The following is a 23624-nucleotide window of genomic DNA, read 5'->3' as shown; positions in this document are numbered from 1 at the left end:
GATGTGTCACAGATACATGATAAATTAAGGGATAGTTCATAGATAAGGACCAAACTAATAATAGTGCTTATAAAAAACTCCTCTTAACCTTCTCTCATCATTGCATTGGTAGACATATTCCTGCCCTAATCAGTAATTACTTTTATTAGTATTAGTATAATTTTTTTCACTATAAACTTTTCCATTTGTGTGTTTAATTTTGGAATGATTTACTTTAATTTTTATTTAACAATTTCATTTAATTAGTTTAATGATACAGAGTTTTAAGTAGGTAACATTTGGTAAATTATAATTAAAAAATAAAAAGACTAAAAGATTTACTATGAAAAGCTTCCCTCCCACCCCTGACATTATCGAGTTCTCTCTTAATCCTCCACGTATAAACATTGTTGTTTTTTTCGTAGTTTTCCAGAATTTCTTTATGCAAGTATTAGGAAACACTAATAGAGATCCTTATTTTGCCTCTTCGCACACAAAGGGCAGCAGGCTGTTCACACCGTCCTGCACTTTTCACTTCACCCTGTATTTGGTTGTCTTTCTAGATCAGAACATAGAGAGCTTCCGTTTTCTTCTTTTTCAAGGGAATACAAGAGCATAGTATTCCATTGTATGGTTGTACTACAATTTATTTAATCAATTTCTATTGATGGACATGTAGGTTGTCCTCAAAATTTTGCTTTTATAACAAATAACTTTGTGTATTTGTCATTTTTTATGTATGCAAATATATGTGAAAGATAGAATATCGGAAGTGAAATTTCTAGGTTAAAGAGTATATTTGCGTCTGCAAATTTGATGAAAACTGTCAAATTGCCCTCTGTAGGGGTTGTTCTCATTTACACTCCCATCAACAGTGTACAAAAGTCCCTGTTTCCCCATACCTTGCCAACAAGGGGGTAATATTGAACTTTTGAAATTCTGGTCACTCTGATAGGTAAAACATAGTACGACTCTACAGTTTTTATTTAAATTTCTCTCATTAATGAGGTCAAGTATCTTTTCATATGTTTTAGAGCCAATTATATTTCTTTTCTTGTTATTCCTCTTTTGAATACTTTGCCCATATTTCTTTTATTGTGTTGATACTTTTCTTATTGATTTCTAGGAGCTCTTTATGTGTTTGAGAAATTTGCCCTGTGTTGTGTTATGAGTTGAAAATATTTTTCCCATTTGTTGTCTTTTGACTTTGCATATGGAGTTTTTTTCATGCGGAAGTTCTGTTTTTCTATGTAGTCACACAAATCTTTCACAGCTTCTGTCTGTCTTTTCTCTTCCATGCCCATTCTAAGGCTATAAAGAAACCCTCCCATGCATTTTTGTAGTACTTGTATGATTTCTTTTGTTTTTCTTTTTTTACATTTAATATTAATACTTAAACACTATCCTTGGCTGGGGTACGAGATACAGATCCAACTTTATTTTTCCAGAGGGCTATCCAGTTACCCCATCTCAAATGATGGAAGAATCCATCTTTTCCCCCCTGCTGATTTGAGATGCTCCCTGTTCCAGACGCTAAAGTCTGTTATGTTTCTGGTCTATTTCTGGACTTCCTATTCTGTTACTTTGGCCTGTGTCTGTCCATACATGGAGTACATTTAACATAACAAGTACAAACACCGTCAACAGTGCACTACAAAAACGGTACTTAGTCTACAAATGCGCTTAATTATATCTGTGTTTTCACACCACAAGTATTTTTTTTTCATATTTACCCACTGCTCACTCTGACTCGCCATCTAAATATATATTCCTTCCTTGATTGCCCCAGGAAGTATATCCATTATGATGTGGCACCACACATTGATTGTCACTCAAGTTCTGGGAAAACACAGCTGAGACATCACCAATTTTTCAATTAAAACTACGAATTCAAGAGTATATGTGGCAGAAGGCTGTTTTCCCTTTCTGAATATGACTTCAAGGGAATAGAACGTGGGCTGTTCACAAATCTCAGTGCTCTTTCACCCAGCATCTCGGGGTGGTTTACAGCCACAGAAATCTGCTAAACGCGCCTTTCCCGCTTTCTGAGGGTGATCCACGGTGACTTGAAAGCCTAGCCACTAAAGAGCGTTTGAAAGGGCACTTACTATTTAGTACCCATAAAGATACATTTTTATTTTCTCTCATACTGTTTAATGGCGCGATATTCAGCAAGGATCTGTGGTAACCAGCTGGCAGTCACCGCAGACCCGCTCCAAGAAGGAGTCCCAGCGCCTCCTCGCTCGCGCCACTCTCCCTCCCCGCAGCAGAGGGGCTGCGGCCAGTCCATCTTCGTGCCTAATATTCCCAAGCCTATTGTCCGTTCTTGGTCTAATGTAGGGCATTCTCGCAGACCGAGGGTGATTTTCAGGAAAGGTCTGTAATAATGCTCTGCGGCTGTGATCTCGAGGCTTTTGAGATCCGCTTTCCCGCTTCCACCCCACCTTCTTCCCAAGCATTTCAACCCTGGCGAGAAGATTAATGTCCTCACAACAAAAGATGACTTTCGGAGCAGAACCTGCCCAATAACCAGAAGTGGCAAGTAAAAGAGGCACGGTGCTGACCTCTCTCAGTGACATGAACAAGAATCAAGTGGAGGAGCCTTTCGTTCTGCTTAGAAAGAGCGCAGACCTCTGGGCAGGAAGCGCCCGGCTCCGCTCGCTTCTCTGAGACCCATTGCGAAAGGTGAGCAAACCTGAACGCTCTCGCCCTCTTTCCCCAATTAGTTCAGACGGCAATCGACCTTCAAAGATATCCATTGCAGGGGCGTTTTTCTGGTGATGATGCTGTGAAAATAATTTTCTTTTTGAAGGACTTTCCTTCTATTCTCTCCCCATGGCAACTTTAGAAAATTTGATCCAACGCACACACGTGCGCGCAAACCTCTCAGGCTATCCACAAGCTCTCTAGGTGAGTGGGGACAAATGGCAGCCTATCACACAAGTGCACCCAGGGCGACTGCACAGACTCCTCTGCAGCCCCCACTGTGCCGGTAGAATTTTTTTTTTTTTTTTTTTTTTTAAGTACAGGACAAGACAAGGTACCCAGAGAGCAAGTTGAGACCCAGTTGTTTGTTTGTTTGTTTAAGCAAAAAGTAGTTTGGCCAAACTGCTTTTCCAAACTGACAAGGGGGATTTCTTACTGCACCAATATCTGTATAGCAATGGAAGAAAGAATGCAATATATCTAAACCTTCAGGGCCTCTGTACATTTGTTATACAGCTGAATTGCATAGCTGATACTAGAAACCAATCGGAGAGGCAATTTGTGGAAAAGATAGTCCCAAGGGTTGAGGGAAGCATGGATGGTTCAGGACTGTTGGGAGGGTTAGGTTGGTATTAGTCATAGCACTCAATCCTGGTGAGACTCATTTTATCAACAGAAACCTCCCCCAAATAGATGCACATCTAATCGACTCCACGTGATTAAAGAAATCCTGCACACCTCACAGCTTTTGGTAAGTATTTCAAGCATCTTGTCTTCCCGTTGCTGTCTCTTTTCTAGGGACCCTTATTTAAAAATGCTCTTTAAATTAGGAATCAATACAGAATAAAACAAAAGCTACAGTGCACTTCAGCGTAGTATAATTTCTGGGAGAGAAAAAAATGGCTGTTTCTATTTTATCTTTTCTGCCTTGACACAAGAGTGTCGTGCCGAGAATTATGCAGGGGCTCGGATGTAATGGCCATGCCAGGAGTTGGAAGCAGCACCTGTGGACCAGGATTTAAATCCCGTGGACAGTTTTTCTTGATGCTTTTATAGAGCATGAATGAGGATGTAATTTAAAAATAAGCCCTGTATCCTATTTAAAAGGATAAGAAGGAGCTGGACGTGTGTAAATGTTTGGATTAAACATGACCAAAGCCTGTACCGTATTTAAATGGCTTGGCACTTTGAAAATGATGGAATCAGTCTTCATAATGGTGCAGCATCTACCTAATGGAACTAAATTTGCAATATAGGTGCATAGTGGAAAAGAAGGGCAGACAAGTGGCACTGAGATCTAAGTGATACGGCACCAAAGAATGAGACATATTGAGTTTAATGACTGACCTTACTGGAAGCTTTCTGCTCTGACAATGAAGATGTGAATTATCCTATTATTATAAGCAGATGGATCATCTTATTAATGCACCCTAGCCTTTCACATTTTTATTTGACTTTAAATTAAATTGAACAATTTCAGTACCATCCTCCCATCCCTTAAAGGAAACAGAAGCTGATGCCCAGAAATATTTTCTGTGTAGCTTTATATATTTTTTTCTCTCCAGAGACACACTTTCAGCTCTGCCACACTATAATACTTTGGCTTTCCTTTGGATATAGCTGAGGTGTCTTGGAAGTTTCTCTGTAAATTCCTTCAAATCCAGAGGGGCTGAAAGAGATCCTAGGAGGCTGTGCTCCTCTTAATGACTCCACGTGGAACAGCATCTTTGGAATTCTGATTTTGACACTCTCAGCCACTTGATGGCCCCTGCTACAGGGAGAGCAGATGAGCCATAATCAAATGTTTTCTGAATTCATCCCTAGTACAACTCTCCCCTTAAACCAAAATTAGGCAGTGAAGTAATATTTGTTTAGAAACACTTACCAGGCACCTGCTTAATACCATAAACGCTATCCCGGCAAAGCCTTTGCTCACAAAGGAAATATTTCACTGGAAGGTCAATATCTGCAATGACTGAAAGGAACGGAGCTGCTTCAAACTCACCGACAAAGGCTTCTGTCTCGGCCCCTATTCCACTCTCTTTTTTTTCCTTTTTGGTTTTGTTTCCTTTCAGCATATTTTAGGAACTAATCAGCTTTATAAAAGGTACCACTGTTAATCTACTGTTTGTCTTGGTCTTCACTGCAGCTCCTTAAAAGATAGAGAGCAAACAAAGCAAGAATTAAGGTCATTCCATTTAAATCCTTCAGAGAGGAAGACAAGGGCTAAGTTATTGCTGAGGACCACAGAGAGGAGCGCTGGAGGAATCCAGGATGAAAAAAACCCTCATTGTTTATTATTTGCCAGCCTCAGAGCAGCCCCCATTCCCATATTTGTGAAGGGATTACCCTCCCATCTTCAGAGATTAATGGGAAGCCCAGACAAGTCTCTGGCCCACAGTACACTCTGCTCCAAAGCACGTTCTCCAGGACAGTGGACCTTGGAGTGCACTCACTCAGGGGACACAGAGTGTGACAGGCTCACACCTCACAGCCTGACGTGAGTCTTCCCCCAGCTGCTAGAAGCACACAAGCAAACATAACTGTCAGGGGGATGCCATGCTTGTACAGAAACAAAACTGCATCTTAGGAGGTGGGAGCTGTGCACGTGAAAATCTTAGCATGTATCAGATACAAAAGGGGGAGAAGAGCAAAAATAAAAATAATAATCCATGCAAAATCTTCACAGTGGCAGGTACTATTGGCCTCTTTCTTTCTTCTCCCATCCTGATTGCAACTCTGCTACCCATCTTTTATTTGAGACAGAAGCCAGTTGAAGTGTACTTGAATTTCTTCATTTGGTGCTCCTGTAGTTGTTCATTACACTAAAATATATTAGCCTTAAAATTTTTTAACGTGGCAATGGGTTGGCATTGCTTTGCAATATTTGCAACCCAAACACTATAGCAAGGAGTCAGCGCTTGAGAAACTGGCAAGAAAATCTGACCCAAGGTCATTAAGTGAATGATGCACCGTAAAGTTTTGTCTTTAAAGAAGTAACATCAGGCAGCAGAAATGGCCATCTGTAGCCAAGATGCAGAGTCTTCATTCTCAGGGTTTAGTGAGGTTTGGCATGTAGTAAATGCACAATAAGCATTTGTTGCACGAGGCAAAGTTTTGGTATTTTTGACTGCTTTAATGATAATAATAATTGTTCATGTTTATTGAGCATTTGCAATGTAAATGTGGGCTAAGAACTTTACTTCTATCATCTCACTTAACCCTAACATCAGCACCATGTGATTATTGTCTCCATTTTACAGATGAGAAAAACCAAAGGTCACTGCAGTTAAGTCACACATCCACGGCCACTAAGTAATCAGCAGGGTTGCCAGCCCACAGAGCCACATTGTCTTACTCTGGACCCTCTGTTCTTAATCCATTCTGCCGCCTCTTCAAAGCAGCATTTCTTAGTTTGAGTTTAGAAAATACTGAGTGATTGTTGCAGTTTCAATGTCATTTTATTAGATGAACAAATTGTTCTCAGAGAGAATAAGGGTGCCACTTTTAGCCAAGGAATGGGAGAAGAGGCTGCTTTCCTAGTGGCTTCAAATTTTGTCCTCAGCTCCCAGAAGAATTTAGCTGCTTACAAAATACAGTGACAACGTTGGTGGTGATTTGTTGAAAGTCACATGAACAGATCTCCTGAAAGGATTAATGGTCCTTCCTCAAGGGATGTTTTACCTTCCCTAGTTACCGCACACGCACGCGCACACACGGTGTCAAGTTTTCCCCAGCAGGATGAGATCTGTTTGCAAAACCCTTGGCATATGGTGGGTCTGCCTGGCTTTCTGCAGTGTTTGATTATGATTGGCCTAGTTAATTCATTCCATTGTATGTTCACCCCTCTTTGGAAACTGAACAGGATTAAATTGCAATTTTAAAGCCTTAGCAAATCACTGTGTGATTTAAATTAGAATAAAGATAAACATTGAGATAGCTTTTTTGAGGAAATTCTGACAGCCTTTCTGGCCCAGCAGGAGTGTCTGTTCTCTCTTGGCCATTGGGATGCCCAGTTTCAAGTATATAGACTACTCAGTAATAAATGTAGAACCAGGATCAAAGACTAACCAGAGTGAAAAGCCATACATGCAATTGTTTCCTCTTGAATAATCCTAAAACCCCATTTTAGCAACTGCTCCAATATATTCTCCCTCCAAACTCTATTAGCTTACAAATTAGGTCAAAGTGGACTGAGTTATAGCCATGTATTTAATAACTTCCCTTCTTCTGAGGAAAATGCTGGAAATACATTTCTAAGTCAGTAGTAGTAAACCAATAGTTCCTGGAACTGAAAGCTAAGGGATGCTTGCTATTGTTTTTCAGTACCTGCTACTGAGCTAGGCAATAACTTCTAGCATGAGTTTTTTCTCAGTCTCATCTGTTCCATAGGTTGTTATACTACCATCCCTTCCAAATAAAATAAATAGATAAATAAAGTAAGTAGAAAGAATTAAGAAGGTATTCTCGTTTGTGGAAGCTTTGGCAGTCCTATATAACTATGTTAGGAAAACTTTGAATTATCGCTGCCATTTAGCTTCATTAATTTCAGGGCATGGCGTTTTGTTTAGAACCTTTGGAAGTTTGCTTCATGTGGCACGATTTTTGCAGCATTTTAAAATGATGAGCTCCAATTGTTTGAGGATGAGAAATGAGAGCCCACCACCAAAACAAGCGTGTGCTATCATCACTTTTCATTTTCCAATGTAACCCTACAGATTCTGCCATGAGTTTCCCATGATGATCACTTGGTTCGATAGTCCACAGTCAGTAAGGAAGTTTGCCTTCATTTTGTGGTGAAATTTGTCAGTCTAGTTATTAGATAAGCTTCCAGGACTTTCCCGCTGGGCAGGCAGTCACCCCAAGAGGCGAGTTAAATATAAAATAAAACATATTGCTATGGTAATATAATAGCTTCCTTTAATGGACATTTTAATTTCTGAAGAAAACAGAAAATATTCTTCTAGGCTGAAAGAAAAAGAAAAGAACAACAACAAAATACTGTAAATTGGACTTATGTTTATGATTTGTAGGCATCCGTGTTGTTTAAACATCACACTTAGGAAATTTTGCATTGTCAGAAAATGCCTAGTTAAAGAAAAAAATTTTTTAAGGAAATTGTCACCAAGGTAAGACAAGCACAGAGTGCAGACAAACACTAATTTGGGGGGAAAACATTCTAACAGATATTGAACCAGCGCTTTAGGGTAGTGACAATCATGTCCTCAGAATAAAGCTTACAAAATGCATCATTATATATCAAACTGCCATTGTTTTTATTATTGAAAGATTTCCAGAGTACGGAATGGTTACTAACAATTCATCACCACGCAGCTGTATTTTGTTGGCTTTGGAAGGACAACCAATTGGCCGCATGTAAATGACTTCATAGGTGTCCCTCCAGGGAAGTGTGGAACAAGATGGAGGCCCAGACACATGCATCTACTGCTGGCCTCAGCCCCTGAGATATCTGGAACATCTGAAACGACAGCTGTTTTAAGAGAACAGATTCATGAGCATACGAAATGTTAAAGGAAATTTTCATCAGCGGACAAGAGATTCTAAAGAATCCTAGCAGAGAGAAAAGCAAAACTGAGAACAAGATCAGAGGGAGAGAAACAGCCCAACCCAGGAGCAGGAGAGAAGAACATATTCAGAGAAGTCTCACCCTTAGGATAGGCCCTGGAGGGAACTTGAGGGTTCACTAAAGACCTGCTCTTGGACAGCGAAGGCTGGCAGGTGTCCCCTTTCCCCTTGTTTACACAGAGCTGCTGGCAGGAGCTGCTTTTAATCCTTGACTAAACCCTCAGAGCTTCTCTCTCAAGAAATATCCTGCCTGCAGGCTCCCTGTGTGGGTGCAAGGCCCTAAAAGAGGAGGAAGGTAGAGCGTAAGTAACCCCAGACCTTTAGAACAGACAGAGAAGGCGCCTCTACCCAGGACGCAAAGGCACTACTCACCTCAGCATCAAAATTAAGCCCCCCAACTTTTGGCAGAGGGGAGTGGTTGAAGGGGCCAGTCCACAGCCTGCGGCTCCAAGCCCACATGCCTCAGATGAAGCCTGTGGGGTCACGCAGCCTCCAGTCAGGGGTTTAGAGGAGACCTGTGTCTGCTGCCTGTATTAGTGGACCTGGTCTTTCCATCATTAATTACATTAAACGAACAACTGAGGTTTACCAGATCCTGAAGGAAAACTAACAACATTAACAACAAGAACAATGACAAAAAGCTTCCCCGAAGATTAAAAATAATTAAAGGAATAAAAGAAAAGTGAAAAGAAAATTCTGATTAATATCTTCAAAAAGACTGAAGAGACTATTGCATCCATAAGACAAAAAAAAAAAAAATACAATCTAGTGCAATAAGATCAAAAAGAGAAATTTAAAAAAAGAAATGAGGTACATTGACCTGAAAGGAAGAGAGAGGTTGTCGTTGTCTGTAGACATATAGTCTTCTTCCCGGACAATGGAAGGGAGTCAATGGAAACATTACGAAACTGGCAAGAATATTGAGTAAGGCAGCTGATGGAAGATTAATAAACACAAATCAATAGCTTTGCTACAAGCCAGGTGTGGAGACACTGCTGTGTGGCTGACCTAACCCTCATTCTTATCCCCTTCACCCTGGCTGCCTCCCGTGCCACTTGGAAGTGGCAGTGTGACACAGTTCTGGCTAGTGAGAAGTGGGCCAGGTCTCCTGAGGAGCTTTTTTTATCACTGGTACAGGCATCAGAATCTTCCCTTCCTTCTCCTGCTTGGCAGAATGCTGCCATGAGGCTGGAGCTGCATCGGGCGTCTTTTGAAGATAAGGCCACAAGAGGCAAAAGAGACACATCCTCTGCCGACATGAAGCTGCCAAATCAACATTGGCAGCTGCTTACCTTTGGACTTTTTGTTATATGAGTAAAATAAACTCCCGTTTCTTTAAGCGACAACTGGGTTTTCCGTTGTCTGTGGCCAGACGCATTCCTGACTGGTACACTCAGAACAGTTAGTGCAATGGGAAAAGAATCTCGTGCACAAAAGAAGCAAAAACTATAATACTAGAAATAAATACAAGAAATATGCAAGACCCGTGTGAAGAAAACTCTAACAACAAAGGCTTCAAGAAAATGGATGGACCAGTTTCTGGTTGGGAAGACTTCCCATGATAAAGATTTTCATCTATAAGCTAATGCAATTCAAGTGAAATTCTAAAAGGACCTTTAATGGAACTTGACCAGCTGATTCTAAAATTCCTCTGAAGGAGAAAATGAACAAGAATAGACCTTCAAAAATGTTGAAAAAAATGAAGAATATTTGTTCTATCAGATATCAAACCTATTATGAAGTTCTATTATTTAAAATAGTGTAAACCCAGTGCAGGAATAGACTAATATAATAACAGAACAGACAGAAACTCTGAGGGGCCGGCCCAACGGCACAGTGGGTAAGTTCACACGCTCTGCTTCAGCGGCCCAGGGTTTTGCCGGTTCAGATCCTGGGCGCAGACGTGGCACTGCTCATCAGGCCACGCTGAGCCAGTGTCCCACATGCCACAACTAGAAGGACCCACAACTAGAATATACAACTATATGCTGAGGGGCTTTGGGGAGAACGAGAAAAAAAAAGATTGGCAACAGATGTTAGCTCAGGTGCCAACCTTTAAAAAAAATTGAAAATCTGAAAACAGACTCTTATGTCTATGGAACTTGGCATGTAATAAACGTGGCATTTCCAACCATCAGAAAAAGAACGGATATTTAATACATGGTTCTGGGCACGTAAGGATCCATTTTACAAGAACAAAATTTCTGTGTATATTAAGTCACACACATAAATAAATTCCAGATGGGATAAACAGCCGCATGGCATAAACCAAATCTTTAAAACATTGGGAAAAAAATGAGAATTTTTTTTATTTTATAAAGGTAAATACTGACATATATGATTGTCATAAAAACGCCATAAACAAAGTTGAAACATAAATTACAGCCTAGAAGAAAATGTTTTCAACATATATAGCAGAAAAAGAATCAATATCAATAATTATAAAGAATTCTTACAAATCAATGGAATAACACACTCAATAGGAGAATGGACAAAGATTATAAACGAGTAAGACAAGAATGAAGAAATACAAATAGCTAAAAATTATATATGAAAAGATGTTTAACCCCATTAATAAACAGGTAATTGCAAATTAAAAAACTTAGCTTTTTTGGGTTTTTTTGAGGAAGATTAGCCTGAGCTAACATCTGGCACCAGTCCTCCTCTTTTTTGCTGAGGAAGCTTGGCTCTGAGCTAACATCTGTGCCCATCTTCCTCCACTTTACATGTGGGACGCCTGCCACAGCATGGCTTGCCAAGCAGTGCGTAGGTCCACACCAGGGATCTGGGCCTGCAAACCCCAGGCTGCAGAAGCAGAGTGCATGAACTTATTGGCTGCACCACTGGGCTGGCCCCTAAAGGAGTTACTTTTTGCCATCAGATTAGCAAAATTTAGAAAGCATGTTAATACACAGTTGGGAAGGGGTATAAAATTGTATATTCTCATACACAATTGTAGAAGTGAATGGCTATAATCTTTTGAGGAGAGGCTGTCAGCTATATCTCTACAGTACTGAAAATACACTGCATTTGGACCTAGCGATAGCGTAAATACTCTTAGCTCTATCATTCATTTTACCATCACAGTCAATGTCCTTAAAGGAACATTCTACAGCCACTTTCTCATCCCCCATTCACTCTGACTTTCAGTAGTGTGACTTATTACCTTCCCCCACCCTCAATTCTGCTGGCACTCTCCTGGAACTCTCCTGGTAGGAGTCATAAATAACCACCTAATTGTCAGACACAATGAAATCTTTTAAGTCCGCCTCCTACTTGTCCTTGTAAGATCTGATGCTGTGGACCATTCTTTCCTCGATATTATTTCTTCCTTTGGCTTCTAAGACTCTTCACTCTTGTTTGTCCTTCTAACTCTAAATCTCCTTTGCTCACTCCTCTTTCTTTGACTGATCCTTCAAAGTTGGTGTTCCCCAAGGATTGTGCCTGGCCTTCTCTTTCTTACTCTACGTGATTGCTTTGGGTGAGTACAACCTATGGGTTTAATTTCTATTTATAGGTTTAAGATTCTAAAATAACCAATATTTTTAGTCTAATCACCCTAACTGAACTCTAGATCCTTATTTATACCTCTCTTCTAATGTCTCCACCAGAATATTCCACAGATATTCCAACAATCTCAGAAGCATGTGTGTCTCTCTCTAGTCTCTGTCTTGATAAAAACTCTACTATCCATCCAGTCACCATAGCCACAGACTCTCCTCCTGGGAGTCATCTGAGATTCTTTGCCGTCCCTCACTCTCATATTCAATTTGTCAAAGAAGCCCTATGGATTCTTCTTTAAATCCTCTCATCTCCACCTGCTTCTCCATACCCTCATTACTACTGCATTATGTTACGCCTCATCGTCTAATTGAGAAGTCCTTAACCTGGAATTCACGGATTTGCGTGAATCCACAGATGGACTTCAAGAGATCTGTGGGCCGCCTGATAGTGCATGTAAAATGTGTGTCATGCATGTGTGTTTTCGGGGATCTGAGGCCCCGAAAAGGTTGAGAGCAATTAGCTTAGTCTGGTTGTGGTCACAGTCTCCTACTTATTCTTCCTGCTTCTGTTCTCAATCTTCTAACCTACCTTCCGTCCGACCGCCATAACGTCTTCCCAAAATAGGAATCCGGTCATGGCACTGCCGTAAAAATGCTGTAATATCTTACCATCTTAAGGTAAAACCCAAACCCATTTGTAAGGCCCTCTGTGGGCTGGCTCCTGCTAACTTCTGCAGCCTTTTTGATATCCGTGGTCTTTCCTCCTTACATCTCAACTCCAACCCATGATAAATTTTTAATACTTAAGTTGTCCCTAACTTCTTGGTTGTGCTACTTCTTTACCTTTGCTCATATTGCTTTCTTTGCCAGGATGATCTTCTTCACAAAGCCTTTCTTGTGCTCCTTTTGCCTCCAAGCCCCTCAGACCATCCAGCCCGGATAGAATTGACCACTTCTTCCTCTAAGCCCAGAGAACGCATTATATAGAGCTTTATCGTAATCCCCGTATTCCCTCATACTATTAACTCGAGGTTACAGGTCAACTCATGTACTGGACTATACACTCCCTGAGGGCAGGGACAGTGTCTTGTTCTGTCCCCTTCGGCAAATAACACAGTGCTTGGCCCATCAGGCTACTCCATAAATGTTGATTGAATGATTTTAAAGGGGATACCAGTCTGGTTGTTTGATCATCATTAACTCCCTTTCATGTTAAAAAGAAAAGAAGTGGAGGGGCTTGCCCTGTGGTGCAGTGGTTAAGTTTGCACATTCTGCTTTGGTGGCTTGGGGTTTGCCCGTTCGGATCCCGGGTGCAGACCTATGCACTGCTTGTCAAGCCATGCTGTGGTAGGCGTCCCACATATAAAGTAGAGGAAGAGGGGCACAGATGTGAGCTCAGGGCCAGTCTTCCTCAGCAAAAAAAGGAGGATTGGTGGTAGATGTTAGCTCAGGGCTAATCTTCCTCAAAAAAAAAAAAAAAAAGAAGTAGAAAAGGGATGGAAAGAGAAAGCATCTCAGGTAATAGAATGTGATTGGAAAAGTTTGCTAGGTGTAAACAGAATCTTATGAATATCAAAACCTCATTGCAAAGGCCAAGAATGCTAAAATAATGTGAAACAAGGAAACCGATGGAGAAATTTTCAACTTTTACTGGGATCTCAACATAGCTTTCTATTGCCTTCATTCAAATATTAATTTTATAAGATTCATTTCTCAAAAACTTGGAGTAATGTTAAAAGATGTACTAGCTCAAGGTCTATCCTAGAAGTAGAATCAAGACATCAGTATTTTGAGTATACCAATCAACTCACTGAAGATAAGACAACAGAAAATAGGAATAAAATAAGCAGTTTTAACATTTAAGATATAAAAATAAAGCAGTCAATTCTGATCCCAAGACTTTGACATATTGCAGGCACGATCACAACTATCAAAATGACTTTACATATAAATATTGAAAAATAACATGGACTCCTCCAGATTTTGTATTGTGTTGCATTTGTGTGTGGTCAAGTGTTGAAGGCAGGAAGGGAAATGAAGAAAGATGAAAGAAAATATGCCATATATGTACCTGAGCGGGGGAAAGAATTTCTAAAAAATACACCAAGTTCTTGAAAAGGAAGTTTCCTACTTGCTTCAGTGAAATAACAAGCTAACATAAAGAAGGCATTATCATTGCATCATGCAAATATTGACTGACTTAACTAATCAGGGCCGTACATCCACCGCCTCTTTTTTCCTGGAGTCTGCAGCGACAGCTTTGTGTACTCTGTAGTCTCTTGTGCCTGAGCCAACAACTGATAGAGTATTAGATCAAAGCCTCGATACACAGATGCCGGGCAATTTGGTATTAAACAAGCGATAAGAGTACAAAAGAAGTCTCAATATACTTTCACCACAATTTGAACAGCAAATAGTTAATTAGGTTGATAATAGATGTCAACATTTCATATGATGTCACTGTTCTAGAAGGTATAAACTTCTCCCCGAGATGGAAAACTAAATTATTTTATTTTTTGAAAGAGGCAAAGATGAATACCGTTTCATTATTTATGATTTCCTCATCTGAAGCATTTGGTTAAACATAGTTTTAATTATTTCTTCAAGGTTTTTTTTGAATAAAGGGACAGAATATAATTTTTATCTGCATAATTTAAGTGAGGTGTTTAAAAGGTGATATGATGAGCGAGTAAAGTTTGCATTCAATGCAAATAATCAAGGCCTGAATTCATTAAGGGTTACGAAGATGCTGCTATTTCCAGGTTTTTTTGAGGTTTCTTATGTGCGTGATTTATAAAATATCTTACCCACTCATTCCAAAAAAACAAAAACCGATGTCATGAAATATGAAACATTTATATCTTCATGATATTTTTTATCTAAATGAAAATAATCAACTATTTAATCAATGTAAACGACTAAATCAAACATCGGGAAAATTAAATACTTTAAAAAATGTTTTCTATGTAAGCATCATAGAAACAGGTCAAAGGTATGAAATGTTCTAAAGTATATTTCTTTAGTTAAGAAATATATGAAGGTTATTAGAGAGACCACGTATCTTCCCAAGTCTCTGGTATGAAGTGGTAGGTAAATAATAAATGCCTTCCCATTGCCAAATGAATTACCAAACTCTCAGAGCAAAGTTTACAAGTTGCTTTATATGTGTGTGCCAACAAAACAAGACGGACGAAAAAACAACCCCAAACCTCTACAGCCAGATCATGATAGGGGAGATGAAAATAAACAGCACAGAGATCATAGAGTTGATAGGACTTCACCAAATAAATGAAGTGTCACTAACTTTAGTTGGAACGACCACATAGTAAACCTCTGGAACACTATTCCCTTTTCCAGTTTTGTAATAAAATCAGTGTATATTAACCGTGCCATCTACTGCTTAGCAGTAACACTACAATGCCCCAAAGTGGCCAAGGAATTCAAGGTGGCTATTCTTATTCTCAGGAGGGGCATCATCATTGGGGCTGGTGCCTGGTGCTATTCTGAGGGCACTACGAAATATGTTAAGTGTAAATACTCATTGACTAATTGCTTTCTTTATTATTATTATTTCTTAGAAGCCAGATTTGCTTCCAAATAGTGATTCATGGGAACAACAACATAGTGAAACAGTTTTGGAGTAAAGGTGGGGGGCTGAGTTCTTGTTCTCCCACGGTGTGGCCTCATTTTCTGGTTAGCCTTCACAATCCTGCCTGACATAGTGTCAGCAAGGGGGTCTTTCTTTCAGGGAAAAACGCACATCATGTGGGCTCCAGGGTGAAGGCATCTGAATCCTCTTCAAAACCCTTTCCAAATACTTTTTGAACGTACTGAGATTTCTTTAGTTGAGAGTACAAATAGTTATTTAAAAGCTCTCTAACAGGTAAATAAAATTATTTTGATGAAAACTAAAATATATAGGCAATCGGCTTATTTAATCTAGAGAATTCCAATATCTGGGTAAGTTAGGAAATATTTCCGTTTGTTCATAGTCTTATAGGTAGAGTCCAAATCCGAAGAGAATGGAAAAACATCCCCCCCGATGAAATTCACATCTGAAAATTTTTTAACTTCGTGGCATCATGTACTGAGAAGAACACGATATTACTTAAAGTGGCATTCCTGCCAAAAATATATAACCTGGATCGAATCATGAGGAAACATCAGGTAAACCCAAATTAAGAGAATTTCTACAAAAGAAAGAAAATCGGCCTGTAGTTTTTGAAAATGTCAGTCGTGCAAGACAAAGAAAGGACTGTTCCAGATTCAAAGAGATTGAACAGACACGACAACTAAACACAATGTGTGATCCTGGACTGGATCCTGGAGCAGGGCAAAAAATTGACATAGAAAATATTTCTGAGCAGCTGGCAAATTTAAATATGGTGGACTATTTATTAGATAACAGCATGGAATCAATGTAAGTTTCTTGAATTTGATAAATCTCTCGTTACGTAAGAAAACATCATTGTACTTAGGAAATGTGTTTCTGAACAAACTCGAATGTTTCAAAACAATTATTTTATATGAATTTATATGTGTACATATGAATGGTAAAACAAAAGAGGCAAAATGGTAACAACTCGTGAATCTGAGTGAAGGGGAAACAGGAGTAGCTTTGTACTGTTCCTGCAACTTTCCTGTAAGTTTAAAATTATTTCAAAATAAAAAAGGAAAAGAAGAAATAATGGTAGATACATTTTCTTCCATTTTAAAAGATAAATTTTAAAGCCAGGAGAGACTGAAGAAAACCTTTTAGCTCAAGCATTTTACTGTATTTATGAGGAAATTTCAGCCTAACGTGCTGAGGAGAACTTGTTAAGGTTCCAGAAGCAACAGAAGAGCTCATATCTCCTGAGTCCTCATCCGGTATCCTTTCTAGTGGACCCCACGGACTCTATGAAAAGATGACAGGTCACAATTGCCTAAGTGCCATTTCAACAAGCTAAGTCATTGCTGCCTAAACCTCCCAAGTTCGTCATGGTACAAACAGTTCATCCACAAACACGCTGTGCCAGCAGCTTGCTGGGCATAAGGAGACAATGGTGAGGAGCCTGGAGCTTTCCTTAGGGAACTCAGAGATGGTGGGGAGGCCACAGCGCACACATAACCCAAGCTGCGGCCTTTGATCTTATTTTAAACCTGAAATTACATGGAACGGGGTCAACTCTTGGGTTAAAAAAACAGTTATAGGGATTTTCTATAGACAATACATTTTGTGGGTTCTCATGTCTTTTGTTACATGATAAAAGATGATGGAGTCAAAAGTACAAATGCTGGGCCTCTTAGACTCCAGCATGAACACCCCTCTCCAGACTCTGGGTTTTCTTACACTGCACAATCAAAGCTCATTAGAAGATAAGATGAATGAGCCTATTTTCCACATTAAAGGGCCAGCAGTTACAGAGAAAGAAAAGAGAGTCAGGAGAAAAAAGAGAGGGAAAAAAATGTATATCAAGAAATAAGGGAGAAGTAAGAGAGTCCCTTTAAGTAATCTAATAGTAATGTTTTAAAAAATTACTGATTAAACAGTGAATTAAAAATAATAAAATACTTTTTAATGTATAGTCACTTTTTGTCTATACCATAATAGCATATGTTTTTGTTACTTATCACAGCGTCTAGTGAGGTCTCCCTTATTTTCATATTAGTTTATCCATTGGAAAGGCAATAATTAAGCGTCAAAGGAAAGTGACTGTTTTCATAATGCTCAAATGTCTGATTAGTTTAGTCAAAATTTGGCCAATCAACCAAAGCTTCATCTGTATTTGCTTCAGCAGCACTAACGTTCAAAGCCACCTACTACCAAACGATTTGAAGGACAATCCCCTAACCCCAAGTGACTTTTTTTCCTCCTGAATTGGCTAAAACTTTAATCAACATACTAATTAAAGAATGTCAAAGCATTAGGCTGGATCGGACCCGTGTCTCAGCCCACCAGGGGGTCAGCCGACAACCAAGAAGCTTGGATGTGTCGTGGAAGTGACTGTTGGTGCCCCTCAGGGCCCTCACCTCCCACCTACATTTCACAGTCTTCGAGGATCTTCCGTCTATGACTGTGTTTAAACCTGAAAAATAACAGAGATGACAGTGCCAGGCAGAATTCCCAGAAGCATCAAGTTATCATGTCTGAAGTACCTCCTGAAAGCCAAGTCGTCATGGCAGAGGCAGGATAACAGGTGGTCAAGAGAGTGGACAGGGGGTCAGACCACCTTGGGTTGGATCCTGGCTCTGCCATCTACTATTCTCTCTGTCTCAGTTTCCTCATCTGGAAAATGGGGTCACAAGGTGACCTAGATCATGAGTCTGGGACACAGAAGCTGGCGAATACATCAGCTACTACTATGCAAAGTTTACTACCAATTTAAAATTTCCTTTTGCACGTGTTTTACAAGACCCTTTCACGCACACCAATGCTTCTTAAAGTAAGATCCATGGACCTTTTGCGTCAGGTGCCTGGATTTGTTAAAATGCAGATTCCTGGGCCATAACCCCAGACTGAATAAGAATCTTGGTGGAGGCGGGGAGGGACAGGGCCCTGGACACTGCATTGAATATTTGACTCAGGAGTTTGAGAACTAGAATATTATTCACTTGTAGCACACACTCCGCTTATTTTGCTCATTTCTAATTTAATTTATTGCCTCACAAACCACAGTGCGTAATGATAAGGAGACAAAATGTAAATAAATCATCCTTGCCAAGGAGTATGTGTGACACACTCAGACCTCACAACGGAGCCCTGGCTGGCACACATTCAGATGGTAGACCGATTAGAGGAACATCCGTTAAACCTGTTCCCTAGGTTTCTGAGAAGCTCTGCATTGGGCTATTTTGGCAGTGTTTACTGCCAAAAATGGCATTCCTTCTCAAAAAATAAACTGTGCTGCCCACAAAGTAGAAAGCTAGTGTAATAAGTAGAAAGTAGAAAAGAAATATGAGGTTGCTCGTCCCCACAGGATGGAAACAGAATAGCATGCACTACAGAAACCCAGAGCCTGCTCTCTGGCTCCTCTGGCGCACTTTTCATGTATCTTGCAAATAAGCTTCATTCATTCATTGATTCATTCACTCATTCAGTGTGTTTCTTGAGCACCTCCTATATGCAAGGCACTAGTCTTTTGCATGGTGGATGCCCTAAATTTGTTGGTCCAACCCTTCTGCCACCGCGTTTGTAAATTCAACTTCAGTTCTATATGAGTAGTTTGTGGGAATAGGAAGGTGGTGAGTAAAAAAGTACAGAATATTTTTTAAAAGCATTGGCAGAACTGAAATAGACTGACATGAAGATCTGTTGTGATAATATATACTCTCTCGTGGGTTCTCATCCTTCTCCTTAATCGTAAAGAAAGAGAATAGAGGCGCCTGGTGCTGCCTGGAGGGGTACACACCTGCACCTTCAGAGGCTGTGGCCGAATTCTGTTGACAGCATCCTCAGGCAGGAATGCGGAGGAGAGAACGCCAGGGGGATGTGCCATTATGTCTGACCTTTCCACATTTTGACTGTATTCTCCTGCTGGATTTCCCTCATTCCGAAAAACAAAAACTCATGAGACTATTCCTGTTAGTCAGAAAAAACAGTCTATTCAGCCCCAAATTCTGACTCTGACAATGGCACCAAGGGATGTTTGGAGGGACACCTGATGTTGACCTCAAAAGTGAGGAATAGACCCCACGTGCCCTAACTAAGTTCTTGTTGAGGGTAAGTTTAACTTGTTTTTAGGGAATGGTTTGCTCACTCTACAAGAAATAATATCAGGCTTTGGCCATTTGCTTGTGATTTTCCTGAGGTAAACTCACTTGTCTGAGCTTAGAGTGCATTGTGTTTGTTCCTTCAAAAACATGAAATTGTGGTGGTTTCATTGATAGGATGATTTAGATCCCATTTACCGTAAACATTAAGTACTTTTCCTGTTTACTTTTTTCAGCTGGATTTGTAGCTGTCACTGCAAATCACCACTGTGGCCAAATAGACTGACTGTGCTTTGCAATAAAGGACAAACCACAGCCCAGGGAACTTGAGGTTCTACAGATTTCAGAAAACACACTGGAGAGGCCCAATTTCCCTTCTATCTCAATTTCTGAACTCTCCTGACAAATTTGTTCCTGAATTAATAGCAAAATTCCAGAAGGGCATGCTGTATTAACTTTGGTTGGCAATAAGAGGGTTAAAGATTGTGTAAGAAAAGCCAGTTTCAGTATTTCGTTACCAAATAATTCTGCCGGGTGGTATTTATAATCCAGACCACCTTGTGCTCTGAATTAAGCCCATAGTTTTTCACCCCTTTCAAATTCATAGATCAGTCTTTATCTGACATCAATTTCACAGTTTTCTCTTTCCAATTTTTCCTTAAAAATTGGCAGCCATTGCTTCCTCTCATCACCTCATGGTGTGTCACAGAATCATTTCTCGACATGTGGCAGCTTCAGCCATTTGTGCTCCTTGTTTTATTATTTTTCTTTAGGGGATTATTTCACTTTCATACATCTCAGTTTGCTCATTTCTTTATTAATGACTAAGGTATTTAGTGGGATTTTCATTTGTACGTAGTCAGCCGACTCTCTGGTTTTGTGAGAAGAGTATAGGAGAAAAATAAGATTTTATTAGATAAGCTGATAAAATTATAGAATTGAGTTTCCACATTTAAAAAGTGAGGTTCTCTTCATAGTAACAAAATGAGATTTTCTAAAATTTGCACTTGAAAAATAAAAGAAGTTGGCAATTTAATTAGTTTATTAAAGATAAGATTGAGACCTTCACCAACAAACTCTGGTGGGGCCTTGACATATGTAACTGGGAAGATATGACCGAGAGTCTGTCTCTATTATTATTAGCTAATTATTAGCTGCTCATTGCCAGTGTGGAGAATATAATTGACCTGCTCAGGTAAGTCACGTCTTCCCCAGTATTCACCAGTCAAATCGTACCCAGTTGCTTGGAGCCCGACTCAAATCCCCGTTTTCCATGAAACTTTCCTCAGTTAGCCCAGGCAGCAGGCTTTCTCCATCCTTCGCATTGGTATATTGGCACCTATTTGTAAAGTGTTCACACACTCAAGAGAGGCCTAGAGGAGACCAACATGGAAGAGTTTGTGAGGAATCATGCCAGAAAGAAAGATGGCTACATAGAAGTCCCCATTCTCAGAAAAGCAGCCTCAAAATATGCCATCACTTTCAGTCCTAGGAGTCAAACCTTCACTATGGAGAACAGAGAACTGTGATAAAGAAAACGTTTACAAGGCACAAATTTCTGAACCCAAGATTACCTTAGTTTAGCAATGGATCTACATAGCTTGCTTGATTTCTTTTCCTCTCCTTCATCCTGTTGAAGACAGGTCTTTCTGTGGTCTATTTGGAAATCTTACTTTCTCCCTTATCGTGTCCTTCCCCCATTTCATCCCCAAGGAAGAAGACAAAGAAGGGGCTACCAGCACCCACTCTTTTTCTCCTGATCCATAGAGAGTTCACAGTTATTTTGTCATGCCCTTGTGAAGCAGTGACTGACAGAAGGAATCTGGTCCTTCACACCTTCATACATTTCTCTCCTGGAGACTGGATACAACAGAGGCATGCCCCATGGACTGTGAAAGCATATGTGAAAAGACTGACAATGGAAACTGAGATTTCCTAGCCTGGGGTATGGAAGATCAAAGAGTAATTTAATAATAAACTTCAAATATTGAAAAAATACATTTAGATCATGATTCTCCATCAATATTAAAGATGGACTAAAAAGAAAGAACCTGAACAGTGGAATAAGAAAGTAAAGTTCGATGCAGTGATTTTCATAGCTGAAATAGAAATAAATTACCCAAGGAGGCAGCACATTCTTCATTGTTGTTGCTCAATGGGATGGATTTTCATTGGCTGGAAATAGTTTCAAAAGAGCAGAGCAACATGCAAGACAAAATTTTTAGCTTAAAATCTGTGACTCTCTGATGACAGACTAATCAAAACTTTAACATCTAGTTCAACATATCATGATCACAACTTTAATTCTAAAGCTGAGATTAGGAATAAAAGCATAATTACCTCCCTCCCAAATGGAGTTAGTCTGTATATCAAGCCTTTGGCTTTGATATAACTGGGAGTGTCAACTGATTCTGTCTTTAGCAAGTTGAACACAAGTACCTTCTATTATCTGTTACCTAGGACCTCTGTTTTTTATTCTTTATACAAGATAGAAAGCAAAGGAGAATGCTTTTGAATATATTCATGTGAAATTCTTTTGGACACCAACCAAATACTCACCTTCAGATAACAATGAAATTAATTGTAGCATGGTCTTAGTAAGCACATTTTGTGAAATGCAAGGAGTAAATCATTATAGAAAAGAAATGATGGTTGCTATAAGACTAGTGTATATAAAGTTCCAGTAAATGGTTTTTGAATGAGTTTGGCCAATGATTGTATTCAACATTTTAAAAATTTGCATATTATGAATTAGCAAATAGTTTGTCTAAAAAGTCCTGGCATTTATTATTTTTATTTTCTTCTGTTACATAAGTAATAAGGTTTATTGTTAAACTTGGAGAATACAAGAAAGTATAGCAAGTAAAAGAAAAATCATTCATATTCCTACCACTCAGAGGTAACTACTGTTAACGTTGTGGAGCCAATTTCCTCCCAGTCTTGGAAACCATGTTTTATCAGCAGGGTGTTTTTTTTTCCTTTTTAACTCTCTCCTCTCCTTTTTTCCCCATGAGTTGAACATCCATATCATTACATTTCCTACCAAAACATTATTTTTAAAGTCTGCAAGACGTCATCAAAGGGATGAACTACAAGATAATCTTTCATTATTATATTGTTAGGATTTAGTCAATCCTAATCAAGAGTCGAGACAGAAACCTCTCTACCTGTGATAGGCAGAAAAACATTTAACACCAGGAACTAGGCTCTTATAAAATTGTAGAAGGTGGATCTGGGCTGGGTCCTAGGAATGACTCCTAGAACACCACCACAGAACTGACGCCTGTGGGGACTCAGGAGACCCCTGCTGGGATTGCTGACTTCAGGAACACACTGCCATTGTAGTGATCCAAGAAGCAGGACCATTGCCACCACAGCCACAGCTGCCCATGTTACTCCTCAAATGAGTGATGGACACGGGAGCGCTTCTTCAGGAGAAGCCAGTGTTTCCACTACCATGTTTGCCAACAGAAAACAAAAAGAAACCCCTGGGTCAACAGGAAGCCGTACTCTGCTTTACTTCTACTCTCTGCGTATCATGCGAGTGAGTCTAGTTGGGAGAACCTAATTTGCATACGGATCCTGGAGGTAAGGGATACTGGGCTGCATTGGTTTTAGCTTTCCAGTCTCTGCAGAGCAGAGGGGCCACAAGAACGAGGTTGGAAGGATACAGAGTCCTCGCCCACGATGTCTACCACAACTACTGTCATTAAGGCTGTGAGGAATGTCTTTGACGTGGATCTTTGTCCACATTGCTGTTTACTTCCTTGCAGTAGATTCCTGGAGGTGAAATTACTAAGCCAAAGAATAGAAACTTTTTACACTCTTGAGATATAGATTGTGAAACTGCTTTTCAGAAAAGTCACGTCACCATATAGGCAAGATGTGAAAGTGCTCATATCACCACACCCTTACCCATCTTGACTATTAAATCTCTTTTTAAAATCTTCAAGATCACCATCAATGATGGAAATCTGATCCTTGTGTTAGTAAGAAAAAACAAGACTCTCTCTAGGATATCCAAGGGAATTATTAGATTATGTATGTCCCTAAACAGCCATTACGAATGAAGTCCTCAGCAACGACATAGCTAATCATATTGTTTGCCTTCAGAAAAGGCACTTTACAGAGAGCCTGTGCAAGGCCTTGAAGTAGCAG

The 23624-nt window shown here is 39.8% G+C and overlaps 1 long non-coding RNA gene across 1 annotated transcript; it reads left to right on the top strand.

The window, feature by feature from the left end:
- Positions 1–2386: 2386 nt before the first annotated feature.
- On the top strand, positions 2387–23054 carry LOC139044554 (uncharacterized). Its single transcript, XR_011501564.1, has 3 exons — positions 2387–2664; positions 3362–3436; positions 21180–23054. It is a non-coding gene; the product is annotated as an uncharacterized lncRNA (long non-coding RNA).
- The last annotated feature ends 570 nt before the right edge of the window (positions 23055–23624 follow it).

The sequence above is a fragment of the Equus asinus genome, chromosome 2, assembly GCF_041296235.1.
Source record: "Equus asinus isolate D_3611 breed Donkey chromosome 2, EquAss-T2T_v2, whole genome shotgun sequence".
NCBI classification, from domain to species: Eukaryota; Metazoa; Chordata; class Mammalia; order Perissodactyla; family Equidae; genus Equus; species Equus asinus.
Note: the sequence above shows the minus strand (reverse complement) of the source record. Positions and strands in the feature narration are given on the sequence as shown.